Raw genomic sequence first — 13892 nt, forward strand, 5'->3', positions numbered from 1 at the left:
TACCAATTGCAAAAGCATGCATGCCTTTTTTCAACCCCATTTTGTTATGCAAATGAGCTGCTCTCCAAGGGATTAGAGTGTTTTAATAAAATTATGAATTGGAGCATTGATGCAAACTGATGAGACATTGAAAGAGAAATTGACTACGGGACCAGTTTTGACTTTGCTTGACTTGCAGAAGTCATTTGAAGTATATTGTGATGCTTGTGGTCGTAGTTTGGGTGCGGTCTTAATGCAAGAAGGCCATGTCATTGCCTACAAGAACCGATTGTTCTCAAGGCCGGAATTGACAGCACAATGCTACAAACTTGACATCGATGCCAATTATTATTCTCACAAGACACCATTTACTCTAATTGTTGGACATGTTCATGCACAAAATGAAACGCTGCCACCTAAACATACAAGGACATGAGTCTTTTTAGAAATGTTGACATGCATAATCAAAGTGGTTTTGAAATCATCAATCATGTCACATGTAGCCCCACTCGGCTTGCAATCGTTTGCTGATGATGGCGATAATTTGGCATATATTGATGAAGAGAATATGGAGCTTCTTGGGACCACTTATTGCTAGTTTTGTTGTTTTATGGAGACATGCTATAATAGTAAACTTGTAGAAATCAAAACGTCTACATGTAATCTAGTGAGTATAGTAAGGTCTCAAGGCAAATTGATTTTCTCTCTTTTCATCACCATGCATAAAGATAGATTCTCTCTTTTCTATGCACACCTTACTTCTATAGTTTGAAGTGAGCATAATAAGCTTAACAAACCCTAGGGGAGAAGTATGAAAGGTTGTTCATTTCTTAGCGTTGGGCACATGTGCCTCAAGTATCGAAGACGGAAAAAAATCATGTCATTTTTGGAAAGGTGGAGCCTTGACTTTTAAGAGCCATATTCTAATGATCCATTCAACCTTTTGAGTCCTTTTGAGTTTCCTTTGGTTTTGCCTTAGTAAAAGATATACAAGTAAAAAAAACACCCTTTCCTTAACTTCTTGTCCGTGTTGAGAATTATAAAATTTTAAGCACGTTCTTCGTAAATTCATCCCTTTTTAAGATTTACAAGAGACTTTAATTTCTTATCCCTTTGCTTAAATCAGGAGTTTTCAAAATTTTTAACAATAGTTATGTAATTGGACACAAGTGTCTTAATACATTTAAGTGTCCTGTTTTTTCAACAATTTGTCATAATTACTTGATGAAGCTAAAAAAAATATTTATAGGTCATGTTCATACTTTAGGTCACTGATGAGGTAAAGAACATAGCCAAACTTTTTTTATTTTGTTAAAATTGATACCAAATTAAGATTACGATGACAAGTTTTAAGATTAAAAAATCATAAAAATTTAGTTCAGGTTTGACAAAATTTTCATAAATTGAAATTAACTTCTTATCAAAATGAGATTTTGCATAGATTTTAAGGTGTATGGATAGGAAAAAAACTTATTATAGCAAAGAATTGAGCTTCGTAATTATGAGACTAGATTTTTTTAATAATAAAATAATCCAAAATTTGAAAACACTAACAAAGAGAAATTTTTTGGTCATTCAAGGCCTCTTTTATTAACATGATGAAGTTATGGGAAAAAACTTGAGGTCTATAATGTATCTATATGTCAATACCCATCAACTAAGCATTTTTCAAAGTTTCAAACTCACAAGTGTCTTGTAATTTAAGCTCACTTAAATGCAAAGAATTTTGCTATGAAAGTACTATGAAATACTAATGAAAGTGTGTATATAAATATTCCAATTGTGTCCATATGAGGTAGTTGTATACAATAAGTGAGATGGATGAAAAAATCCAAAATGGACTTTATTTTAAGCTAATCTTTGATAAAGAAAAAATAAGAATTACAACATGTGCAAGTTTTTGGGATATAACATAAATCACCAAATGTGGCTTGCATTACCATCAGATAGTATCACCTTAAGTAATGAAGTTGTTGATCTAGTATATATGCATTATAAGACATTGCAAATTAAAATGAACTGAATATGTTATGTGGTCATTAATTGAATTCATAAACATTGTATATTTGACCTACACATCTTTCTATATTTAATTCTAACCACAAATAAATTTTTCTTCATACAAAAATTGTAAAAATGTGAAACACATATATAAATAGTTACCATGGATTATTGCATGCACGATGCTCAATTTTTTCTTCAACTAGATTACCACATTTATTAAAACATCGACTGCTGTTTCACGTAGGTGCTTTTCATGAGTGTAGTTGCTATTGAGGTTGTGTACAAAAGTGAAAAATTATAATTTTTATGAGTACTTTGGACAACATTCTACAAGTTTCAAAAGCATTTCTTGAGATGTTTTTTTAGATTTCATGTACCATTCTATCTGGTCCAAAAGTGTTAAGGATAGAAGTGTCAATTAAGAGAGACTTTTTGGAAGGCTTACACTTTTTAACATCCATACATGATCTTTACTTCACCGTGATCTTCACCTTGTTTTGATAATGTCTTTGTTTGCCATGACTCCTTATCACAGGGGGGTAACAACAAGCTTGGACTTGTGTAAACCTTGCTTGTTGAACTCAGACAACACTTTCCCTTATGCCACAAAACACACAACACAAACAATGAACTAGAGAAGCCATGCTATTTACTTGGTTGCCCTAAGCCAATTTTAACCAATGAAGCCTCAAACCACATATTTGATGCGAGATATTGAGCCTCATCCTACAGTGAATAGGGCAGTCACATCATGTCGTCTCTCTGGGTTGGGCTGTCGCCCTGGGCTGTCGCCCTCTTCGACTGCCGCTGCAGGTCGACATCGACAGACGTCGTCGCCTGTGAGCCTTGCATGTGTCGAGTTGCATCGTCATTTGTTGCCATCGCATGATCTTTGACCTCTTCAAAATGCGACGGTGGCATTTTGATGCTATATAACTAACACTATTCATTTATGTGTGGTAAATTATTTTATTTAAGTGGAAACCGTCATGTGAGTAGGGCATACAAATGAATAGTGTTAGTTATATAGCATCAAAGTGAATAAGCAAGCACATAATTGGCGCATCCGATGCTACTTTTTCTGCAAGAATACACTATAGCAAATCCGCTCACATCAAGGATTCTTCACGGTGTGATGCTATTGCTGATGCATGCTTTGCATGGGCTGGTGCTATTGGCAGGGAAAATTGAAAGACTAGGACAGTGGAGAGCACAAATGGCATCGGTAGGCAAGGTTTGGCTAGCGCACAACACTACGTTTAGATAGCGATGAGGTAAAGTCAAGAATAGTGGTGGATCACATAGAATATCCACTGTCGAGGTTCATTTCCATGTGCATGTGCGGACCTTGGGAGCAGGAAGCCAACATTGTTTGTTCTGACAAAAGCATCAACACGGCTCATCATTGAGCTCACCCAGAAGAGTGAGAACGAGGAAATAGTTGTTGAAAGCCTCAGAGAGAATGGCGCCGAGCTTCGAAAATACCTCATCAAAAGTTTGCTTACCAGCATTCATGCTTTCTTTTCTCTAAAAGCAAGGCTGGAGACAAGAAGAAACTGGATCTTTCTATCGGTGATGATAGAGGGAGAATCCAAGATCTGCAAAAGGAGCTTGCGCATGAGAAAGAAGAGCAAAAACACAGAAGTAGTGGTGACGGTGGACATGATATCAGAAGTAAATGCAACAGTCGACATGATCGACATGATGATAGAGATCGGGGTAGACATGATCAACACGAGAGAAGTATGAAAGACGAAGAGACCATGACAAAGAGGATGAATTTTGAATGTATAAAGAATCATAGACATGGGGTTGTAGTGATCAAAGGACTGAGAGAGAGCACGATGATTGCAGGGATAGATACAAAGAATACGCTGGCAGTTAATGATAACGATGATGAATGCAAATATCAGAGCAGAAGGGATTGAGATGATAGAAACCCTAGCTTTCTCTCCTTGATGATAGAGCGAAAATCAAAGTTTTGCAAAAGGAGTTTGCACATGAGACTACATTGAAAGACACAGAAGTAGTAGTCATGGTGGACATGATAGCATAAGTGAATACGACAATCGACATGAGAGCAGAAGTTGCAAAAGAGATGATGATGGAGATCAAAATATACATGATCAATATGATGATGGATATTGGGGTAGACATGATCAACATGACGATGTTGACATGAGAGAAGTATGAAACATAAAGAGACCGTGATAAAGAGGATGAAATTTGAATGTAGAAAGTATCATAGCCACACTGATGCAGTGATTGAAAGACTCATTGAGAGCATGATAAACATAGGGATGAATTCAAATTATGGTTGTTGTAATTTTAATATAATAAAAGTGGCGAGCACCGAAACTGTGCCGCCTCAAACTCTATAAATGAAAAGCCCCTCATACACAAATGTGAGCGCATAAAATTGAACATCTGTGTATCGTCTCCTCTCTCTCTCTATCTCATGCGCCATCTATTTCTCTGTGTGTGCCTCAATCTCTGAGTGCTTCAATATATTTAAATTAAAGTTATCTCCTTACTTTAAACTACAACATTATCTCCCTACTCTAAATTACAACTTGGTATCATTCACCTAATATTAGAATCCTCCCGCCGCACCAATCTTCTTCGCTGCCCTCATATGCATCTGTAAATGAGTGATATTACCACGCATTATCTCTTATGTATTATTGCATTATCATAAAATCCCGTTTTGCATAAAAAGAGGTTCTCGCGCTTCTCGCCTCAATATTCTTTGATTACAACTCAATGATACAACCACAAAGCGGATCAACACGAACACGGCTCTGATAAAATCGGATAAGCCTTCTAAACTCTTTAATTGTTTTTGTCTTGATTTAAATAAAACACAAACGCTAACACATACGCCTCGTGTTGGAACTGCGGTGATTTCAAGGCTATACACGCGACAAAGCTACCAAATTTTTAGGCTATTTGTCATAGGGGTTTCACTTGGTTAATGCATCATCATGGCCGCAAGTGCATCTTCAAAATCATACACAACATATAAACTCTATCGCCTTACCAACACTAATTATCGTTCTTGGGTGATACACATGCAAATGTTTCTCGTTCATGAAGAACTTTGGGATGTGGTAAATGGCACCATTTTATGCCCGACTCCTGTAATTCCCGCTGGTGCGGTCCCAAATACTCCTGCTACTAATGCGGCTGACATTGCCACGTGGCAAAAATTAGATAATAAATCCATGTCCAACATCATGTTATGTATAGGTGATACAAAAATTCAATTAGTGCATCGTTTGTAGATTGCTAATGCGATCTGGGAGTGTGTAAAAATGCTATATGCTCACACCGACATTGCTTCACAAGTCATAGCCCATCGCAAATTAGTAAATTGCTTGCTTCTTGAAGATGGTAGCGTTTCCACCTTTTTGGATGAGTGGCTTGATGAGGCTACTGTTGCAGGCCTTAGTTTTACTAATTCACAAAATGCTATGATGTTAATTAGCACTCTACCATCCACTTGGGCCGCATTCATAACTACTTAAAGCAGTATCGTTGGTCTCACATTATCGGTTCTTATTGACCGGATCCTCCAAGAGGATACTATGTGGAAAAATGCAACTTCACCTGGCCCTAGTATGACTTCACCACTAATAATGCTCTCCAAAAGCAGTGGATTTTCTTCACCATCCTTCCGCAAGAGAAATGTTACCTGCAAAGAACCCTCATCAGGATCTTTTAGAATTTTAAGTCCCTCTACCTCACGAAGTTCAACACCTACTCCCCAATCACGTAATATAACTTGCCCATACTGTTATAAACAAGGTCACTATCGTGAAGACTTTTGGAAATGTGCTTTCGATAAGCAAAAAGCACAAGAGCATCAATCCAACCTTGTGGAAGCAGAAGGGAAGGAGAATAATAGTGACACTGATGAACTAACTTCCGATTCAGTTTTCTAAAAAAACTAAGCTTCTATATTGCTTCTTGATAAGTACACAAGCTTGGATAAAAGGTGTGATTAAAAGCTGTGGCAATCGCACAAAAGAATCATATAGGATCCAAAACAATGGCGTACAAAAAGAAGAAGATACATACATGATGAGTTCTATTAAAGTGAATTTTTTTGTTAAAAAAATATTTTCCTTCAGAGGAGGGGGGGAATGTTGTAATTTTAATATTATAAAAGTGGCGAGCACCGAAACGGTGTTGCCTCAAACTCTATAAATGAAAAGCCCCTCACACACAAATGTGAGCGCATGAATTTGAACATCAACGTATCGTCTCCTTTCTCTCTCTCTCATGCGCCATCTCTCTCCTCCATATCTTTCTCTGTGTGTGCCGCAATCTTTGAGTGCTTCAATAGATTTAAATTAAAGTTCTCTCCTTACTTTAAACTACAACATTATCTCCCTACTCTAAATTACAACAATGGTTATGCTCGCAATGACAGTGATGATGAACACAAAGACTGGAGCGGCAGAGAGATGCAACAATTAATCAGTATTGAAGTCTCTATATTAGCAAGGAAGGAGCCTGAGCTCAAAGTGGGAGACGGCAAGCACATGCACTAGAAAGCACCATAGGACTCAGCGCGTATCCGGCTGAGGTCTGTCAATGTAGAGCTGCGTCATAGAGATGGCAAATGGGAATAGAGAACCGGTCACTCTGCCCACACACTTGCTCAGGTTTGTTAACATAGATCTGCATCATAGAGATGGAAAATGGGAAGAGAGAGCCGGCCAATCTGCAGACAATATCACAATAGGCTCAAGGTGTTTCATGGGGCTTCCATACGTTAGTGGAGTAGGGTAGTATCGAGAGATTCTAGAGTGGCTTGGCAACAAAGGATTGCTCAGGGGGTTGGCTAAAGATCAATCAGGAGCATGCAAGAGCGGATTCAAAGCAATCAACGATTTCAAGAATCCAAAGCCTACCGACAAGCTGATAATGACAACAACATTAGCTGCAAATGCTCTACACATGACAATCTTACCATCGCCCTCCAGCTTCATAAAAATGTTCAAAGGGAGGACCCACTAGCGCAACATCCCCAATGCTTGTGGACCCCTTGGTGTGTGTGTCCCATTCACCAAAAGACCATGAAAGACAAAGAGACCATGACAGAGGGAGGAATAGTAGCCACACGGATGTAGTGATCAAAAGACTCATAGGGAGCATGATGATCACAAGGATAGATAAAATGGATATACTGGCAGCGATGACAATGATGAATACAAAGATCGGAACAAGAGGGATCGAGATGATAAAAATCCTAGCTCTTCAAAATGGCATCAACCACAGGAGCTTGAGTTGTTCAATCATGTGCCATGGATCATGGATAATTTGTGCAACTTATAATGAGCTCTTGTGATCGAAATAAAGTGATTTTGCATGTGTCTCTAATTGCCACACATAGATTGCGAATACAAAAGATGTTGAGAACGAAGGTCAAGAATTATGGGTTAAGGTTGTTGCCATGATTGGGAATAAATTTAGCCTTTACATGAGTGATGCTGACCAAACACAAGGCAAGATCGTGTAGCAATGGAAGGTCGCAGAGGAGTTTCTGGGGTTATCATGATTCACACATGCAGATGAAAATGTCTCTTCTAGACGACCACCAAAGAAAGCTTTGATTGTTGGCCAAATGTGAATGCCTTACCATATAGCGGATGATGCAAAAAACGAGTGAAATGAATACTTGTACAACACGCAACAACTCTCAAAATTTTGCGGCTTCATAATCTTCCATGCATGGTGGCTTTGTATAGCTTGCGGCTCTATCTGTGGCTTCATCATAGCCTCTGCATATCCCCTCCACTTTTTGCCTATCCCTTCCACTTGCTTTACAGCTTCAAACAATCAAATTACAAGAGAGAAATTTACATGGCCATGGCAAGGACTTGATCCAAGAGAAATTGTGGTTTGTTATTTTTGTTTTTAAATACCATGACTACATAGTAGGAAATGGACTACAAGACAGGACACGATTTTTGTTTCTTATATAACACTGTGCCGACTCTCCACTGTAATATTTTTTTTAGTATAAAAAGTTTAACGTGTGTTTTCCTGTTTCTTTCATAGCTCCTCAAAGGCAAGATTTTTGTAGTCCAAACTTCAAGTAGTGCGTCTTGATGAAATTGCATGCATGCTTTACAAAAAAAAAAGTTTTGATTTCACAAATGTATTTCACTAAATCTCCAAGTTCATTTTGATGTATCTAAAAACCTATCAAGCAATTTTCCCATAGTAACCTATTTACACATTAACTACTCTGACTATTATTTACACATTCACACCAATTCACACATCAATTATTTACTATGACAAGGCTAACCAACCAAGACTAGTTTGACTCTTTAAAAGAGCACAAGGATTTGATGAGGTACCATGAAACTAAGCCTTCTCGAAACTAGGGTAAGAGGGTGTTTTCCACTAGAAATTAAGAAAACTTACATATTAACATTGCCCTTTCTTTTTGGTTGGTACCTATAGTTGTGGGAATGTGAAAAGTTTTCCAAGGACTAGACCTACGTTCTGAAGTTTGGCATCGGCGAGCACCATTGCTCTTTCCATTTTTTTAGACATAACTTTGAGGGTATAGATACTCGTTAGGTTTTTCCATTTTTCCAAGAAATCAACCATGTTCCTAATAATAAACAAGACGTAATGGGCTTAAATCAACTTGATTTCTAAAATAGAGACCATGATTTATACAAAAAATTAAGCGATCTACAATTTCAATGCTCAAATTTTGGCCTTCAAAACTAAGGTCCAATGAAATTGTGACTAGGATTTTCTATTTTCAATCAAGAAAATTAGGCTACAAACTAGGATATGTGGGCATTTTTGGTTTATCTCTTGCAAAAATTCTCAACGTTTACGTTAAACCTTTTCCATTGGTCTATCATTTGTGACGTTGCTTTTAAGTCACAAGTCTCTCAGAGAGGAGAGATTTATCAATAGAAATAAGGTAACTAGAAGAAGTCGTCTATAAATTATTACATAGCGGATGCTCACCACAATGACAACAATTACATTGCTAATCCCAAAATTTGCATGGACTTGATTAGGGCTTGATGCATTTCACCTAGTGAGAGTCTTTTACAGTCGTTCTCGGGAAGAGCTCTTAGAGAGAAGCAAAGCAACGAAGAATTTACTCTCCTACTTTCCCTCCTCTCCTACTTCGAAACAGCAACATACACACATGTACACCTATGTGCATGTGTTTTTGTTTTTCTCCACACACTCTTAAGTATATGCATGTGGAGTGAGATGACTAGCATATAGTGAGTGCTATGGAAAAAAACACACCTAGATCCAAAATTACCCACAAATCTGCATGGATTTAAGTTATGAGATGCATGGAAAAAAGTAAGTATGCTCACAGCTTCACAATGTAACCACCATGCACACACAAGTAGTGAGTGAGATGGGAAGTAAGTTAGTGGAGTAGAATGCCATAGCCAAAAGCTCCCAAGATCACTAGAGTGTTTTCTTCTTTCACAACTAAAATGAAAATTGAAATGGCTCACCATTTCATTACATATTAAGATACATTCACATAGGCTTGCCTTTCATCACATAGATTCACAAATACTAAAAGAGAAATGATATAAAATATAAAAGTCAGTTATAATTAAAAAATTTATTAATTCAAACACTAGTATTGTAAAGGGTCACAAAAGTGGCTTGCCCATCATACTAGATGCTGCTAATAGCTCATGAGGCCTCCTCTGGTTTGTTCCCCATGGTGGTAGTAGTCAAATGAATCTTCTTTAGAAGCTCCATGACCAGGGGCTCTCTTTGTAGGAACCATAACTTCTAAGGTATTAGGGAATTGTGGAGGTCACTTGGAGGGCCTTATTGAGGAGAGAGAAAAGAAGGTGCATCTAATGAACAACAAGCCAACGTAACGTAGAAATGGGAAGAAATAAATCAAAAAATGCAAAAGAAAGAGAAGAAACATGAGGTAAAACCTCATTTTTATGACGTTTACGATATCCATAACAATAATGTATCATACTCTTGCCACCAAAAGCTCTTGCTCTATTAACCAAGCGTTTAAAATTGAAATTCCCTGCATTGCAAGCAAGTTCAAGCTTTCTTCTACTACTCAAAAAGAGCCATAGTTTCTTCTTCTTCTTCTTCCTGCCCTAATAGCTCTAGGGGTTGTTGTGCTCCCTTCCCAGCCAGACTCGCCATTAGTCTCCCAAGGAGGTCAAGTAGCACCATAAGCCTGTTTTTATTTTCAAGATGAAAGCACGCTGTCTAGTCCTGTTTTTTCTAGAAAGTGACTCTTGCAACAGCAATGTGCATAATGCATCAAACTTGACAACTTCAGGATTTCCTTGGGTCATAAGTCTCAAAGTACTAGGAAAAGTCTCGTAAGAATCTGGTAAGGCATCAAGAACAGTCTGCACAAGGGAACTGTCTGAAATGACTTCTCCTGCAGAAATAAGTTGCTCATTGATATCTTTGACACTAGCAAGAAAAGTGTCCATATCATCTTCCTCATGCATAATCTTCGACTCCAGCTCTTTACGCAGCAAAGCAAATTTAGCCTCATTCCGACTTGCATAAAGACCAACCAAAATATCCCAAGCCTGTTTTGCAGATTTTGCTGAACGAATGTGAGGAACAATGGTGCGCTTCACAGACAACACAATCAATGCATGAGCCTGCGCATCCTTTACATCCCAATGAGATTGTTCTGCTGTAGGCAAAATAGCTCTAATCGCAGCAATCCTTGCAGCAAGACCTGCCACATCCTCAACATCGCCTACATCCTCAGAACCATGACGTACATAAATGCCCTGCACAATATTCCAGACACCCTTTGACACAAGAATATGTTGCATCATGTAAGCCCACATAGGGTAATTGTCCCCATCCAATCTGTCCTCAACAACAACAAACATCTTGAACACATCTGTGTTGTTGTCAGCCATAGTAAATGTTGCACCTGATGTGAAAACTGCCTGAAAAGAGGAGAACCGAAGCGAGAGCAACAAGTGCTATATAGCACAAACCGTAGAAGACTTCAAGGCACCTGTTATGCAAAAAACGGCATTGATAGAAATTTTGCACAAAATGACAAAATAGCATGTGCAGACTGCCTGTAGTGGAAACGGAGCCCGAATTAGAAATTTGAGCAGATTGCACTCTACGAGCTTACCGAAATTTTTGTTGACATGCAAATGCTCGCCAAAGCTCACTGAAATTGGAGAAAATGAGCAGGCGTGTGCTGGAGCTGCTGGGCGACTAAGCCCGAGAGGACGCAACCTGCTCTGATACCAATTGTTGGAATTAGGGTTGCAAAGAAACGCACACAGCTTGGGGAAGACGAAGGAAGCTCAAATATAGATAGCCCTAGAGTGATGGGCATATATACAATGTAGGGGGAAAAAAACCTCCTAAAGAGGGAAAAAATACCCCGGTGGTCCAAGTGTGTTCACACACATCACTACCACATGTATATGGTAACAATCACTATATCAATTTCCATCGATATAGATAGTCAATGGCAACAACAGACAATATACAAAGGTTCTTGGGTTCTTATGCAACCAAGAAGGAGGAAAAGATTCTCAACAAAAAATCTATTTCGTTCAACATGGAAAGCACGAGTGCTAGATTTCAAAGTGGAGGTGGGCAAGAAAACTGTTAAGGAGGTTTCAGTTTAGCATGTCTACAGTCACTCCGATGTGATTGTTAATGGCGGAGATATCTCATTGGCTTATCATCCACGACGCAAATGTAAGTGTGTTCATAGCCTTGCATCTCTATTCTTTCTTTCAGACCTTGTTGTTCTCTTAATTTCTTTTTTCTTTCTAAAGAGGTAGAACAATATTAATAGAGGTAGATCAAGTTCTCATAAGTAGTCTTAAATTCTATTTAGTTGTTAGACTAGGTGGTCTGTTACTTTTTGTTGTTGCAATTGCAGATGTCTATCCTTCATCATATGAGGAATGGGAGCTAGTGGAGTGTATTATAGGTCTCATCTCTGTAATCCACGCTGACATTGGTGTTTTACAGCATGATGGAAGAACTAGCAAGAGTCTTGCAGATGAGGAAATTTTCTTCTACGAGCATTTCTACCAACTCGAGCAAAAAATAAAAAAGGTACTCTAGTTAAAATCCCTCTCCCTACCAACTGGAGCTATATCGACTGGCCGGTCCCGGACACCACAGTGTGTAAAGCTCTCAGAAGCAAGCTATTTAGGGATGTGCAGAGGTCCCTACAAAATTTTGTGCCCACTAAATTGGTAAAGATTGCTAATTTTTGTCCTATAAGTTTATTTGTGGAACTATTTCACACGTGGCACATACATGTTGCAAAGACAATGCTGGTATATAAATCTTTAGACGCTTGCTATGTGACAAGCTTCTTTGATAGAGGATGGTATGTTAAAGAGGTGGGCGACATACATTGCAAAGTTGCACTGGACACTTTGGTGGCCAAGTACATGATTGGTACACACTCACTTGTCATCTCCTTTTGGCACCAACACTCTCAAATTGTTGCAGGTTGCTCTAAGTTTATTCCTATTGATCAAGAGTCGGCAGGCATGGAGAACAAGGGTGTCAAAGATGTGGAGGTATTTGACAAAGAGCTCAATCTTGTGACAGTGGTCACAATAAGAGAGCAATGCAACCTTTTGCAACTTTGGCACGACATAATGGACGAGACTACGGAGAATGAGCCCTTGCAGTTCTATTTCTTAATAGATGGATGCAAAGTAATGCAACAAAGGGAAAAAGAGATTGTCTGTAGAGAACTAACTGACCAAGTCCAAATCATGCCAATGTAACTTAGATGAATTCCATTGGGTGTAACTTCTTCTTTACTTGAAATCTATAATCATGACTTCCATTGCAACGTTTCTTTCAATTTAAAGTTGTTTCAATTGTGAGATGATTCCCACCATTTGGTTATATCTTTATTTCAATTGAAGATGAAATTGTCTCGCTACCTCTCTCCCTTAGTGAGGTGGAAGTGTGATTATTGTATATTTTGAACAACATATGTAGAGTTTGATGTCTATACTCTCTCTCTCTCTCTCTCTCTCTCTCTCTCTCTCTCTCTCTCTCTCTCTCTCTCTCTCACACACACACACACACACACACACACACACACACATTGTGTGCGTATGTCTCACGTGTCAATGCAAGGAACTTGCCGATACACTGTGTGCGAGCCACAAATGGCTCCAAGCACACAACAAGCCTAAAATAGTAAGCTCAACGATGGCGATGGTGTGTCACTCACGCTCTACGCTTGTTGTCGTGGAGGATTCCTCGCCACGAAGAAGAGGGAGACACCGCTACGTTGCGCTCAACTACCTCGCCGCCGTCGTACCGCCGCAATGCTTGATCGCACTCTCTCTCTCTCTCTCTCTCTCTCTCTCTCTCTCTCTCTCTCTCTCTCACGCATACACACACACACAAGGAGATGAAGAAGAAGAAGATGGAGATGGAGCAAGAGCACTCTTCAAGTGCACAAATGAGAGAATGAGGTTTTTTAGGTTTAGATTGACTTTTATATGGGTTCGCCCGTTCACATTTGGGCGCCCACACTTAGCCAATCTTACCAAAACATTATATGTTCCAGTTTTAGAGTGCGCCTCTCATCGGCAATCACTCTTAACCATTCCTATTGGACCAACAAGCCCGGTACCTGACTCTACCAAATAAATAATACAATGTCTGTCGTAGATGATAGGAATGTGCGTGAGGGTTAACATGCCCCCCTTCCTGATGTAGATTCCGTCCTCGGAAGCTATTGAGTTGAAGCTTGTTCGTCGAGGTGGAAGAGCTTTTGAGATGAATGTCCTTAGCCTCGTTAAGTCACTGCAAAATCAAACAACATTGGCACAGTAATTGCATTCTCATAAGCAATTAAAAAGCATATGCAGTTGTAG

The sequence above is a fragment of the Adiantum capillus-veneris genome, chromosome 1 (assembly GCF_014529385.1).
Source record: "Adiantum capillus-veneris isolate H3 chromosome 1, ASM1452938v2, whole genome shotgun sequence".
NCBI classification, from domain to species: domain Eukaryota; kingdom Viridiplantae; phylum Streptophyta; class Polypodiopsida; order Polypodiales; family Pteridaceae; genus Adiantum; species Adiantum capillus-veneris.